The sequence below is a fragment of the Somniosus microcephalus genome, chromosome 21 (assembly GCF_052327205.1).
Source record: "Somniosus microcephalus isolate GS21.2 chromosome 21, FLI_Smic_1.0, whole genome shotgun sequence".
NCBI classification, from domain to species: domain Eukaryota; kingdom Metazoa; phylum Chordata; class Chondrichthyes; order Squaliformes; family Somniosidae; genus Somniosus; species Somniosus microcephalus.
Window position 1 is genome coordinate 2,480,260 of NC_141007.1, and position 1,977 is coordinate 2,482,236.

The window sequence follows — 1,977 nt, forward strand, 5'->3', positions numbered from 1 at the left end:
TAGGCCTCAGCTAGAGTACTGCGTGCAGTTCTGGTCACCACATTACAGGAAAGATGTGATTGCACTAGAGAGGGTACAGAGGAGATTTACAAGGGTGTTGCTGGGAGTAGAGAATCTTAGCTATGAGGAAAGACTGGATAGGCTGGGTCTGTTTTCCTTGGAACAGAGGAGGCTGAGGGGAGACCTTATTGAGGTGTATAAAATTATGAGGGGCACAGATAAAGTGGATAGAAAGGACCTATTTCCCTTAGCAGAGGGGTCAAAAACCAGGGGGCACAGATTTAAAGTAATTGGTGGAAGGTTTAGAGGGGATTTGAGGGGAAATGTCTTCACCCAGAGGGTTGTGGGGGTCTGGAACTCACTGCCTGAAAGGGTGGTAGAGGCAGGAACCCTAACCACATTTAAAAAGTACTTGGATGTGCACTTGGGATGCTCCAACCTGCAGGGCTACGGACCGAGAGCTGGGAAGTGGGATTGGGCTGGATAGCTCTTTGTTGGCCGGCGTGGACACGATGGGCCGAAATGGCTTCCTTCCGTGCTGTAACTTTCTATGATTCTATGATTCTCTCGACCCCTCCATGGTCTCTAATTTGTCAGGCTGCTTGTCCGACATACAGTTCTGGATGAGCAGAACTTTTCTCCAATTAAATATTGGGAAGACCGAAGCCATTGTTTCCGGTCCCCGCCACAAACTCCGTTCCCGAGTCACTGACTCCATCCCTCTCCCTAACATCTGTCTGAGGCTGAACCACACTGTTCGCAACCTTGGTGTCATATTTGACCCTGAAATGAGTTTCCGACCACATATCCATGGCATAACTAAGACCGCCTATTTCCACCTCCGTAACATCACCCGTCTCCGCCCTTGCCTCAGCTGATCTGCTGAAACCCTCATCCATGCCTTTGTTACCTCTAGACTTGACTATTCCAACACACTCCTGGCTGGCCCCCTACATTCTACCCCCCATAAACTTGAGGTCATCCAAAACTCTGCTGCCCGTCTCCTAACTCACACCAAGTCCCGTTCACCCATCGCCCCTGTGCTCGCTGACCTACATTGATCCCGGTTAAGCAAAGCCTCGATTTCAAAATTCTCATCCTTGTTTTCAAATCCCTCCATGGCCACGCCCCTCCCTATCTCTGTAATCTCCTCCAGCCCCACAATCCCGAGATATCTGCGCTCCTCTAATTCTGCCCTCTTGAGCATTCCTGATTATAATCGCTCAACCTTTGGTGGCCGTGTCTTCTGTTGCCTAGGCCCTAAGCTCAGGACTTCCCACCCTAAACCTCTCCGCCTCACTACCTCTCTTTCCTCCTTTAAAACGCTCCTTAAAACCTGTAATGTATATACCTTTAAGGGGGAACTATCTTTTACAGCTCATGTATACTGCAGTACCGGCAGTGACCACAACTGTATATAGCACTGAGTAGTAATCTGTACAGATCAGTTCCAATGTGAGCCACATTGAGTAAACACCTGTTGTACCGTTCTCCGCAGTCTGTGTCTTATTATACACGGACACAACAAAACCTACCTCTTTGACTCAGCATTTGGTCATCTGCCCTAATTTCTCCTTATGTGGCTCAGTGTCAATTTTTTTTGTCTTATAACACTCCTGTGAAGCGCCTTGGGACATTTTACTACGTTAAAGGCGCTATATAAATACAAGTTGTTGTTGTTGAATGGCACCACAGGTGAGCCTTGTCCTGTTCTGAATCTACGTCAATGCGTCTGCATCTGCTGGCAAGATTCATGGGATAACAAGAAGGATTGGGAATCGAGGCTGATTTTGCTTCCCCCCCTTCAGTAGCCCGGGTGAAGTTCGCTGTAGTCCTCACACCTGTGTGCTGGCGGAGGCCAGCTTTGTCAGTACAGGGCAGTGATTGAAGCTGAGCCATCTCGGCTGACTGGCTCAGGTACTGAGGTTGAATAGAAACATCAGCACCTGGTGAGATTAGAAAATACACCTCAATTGA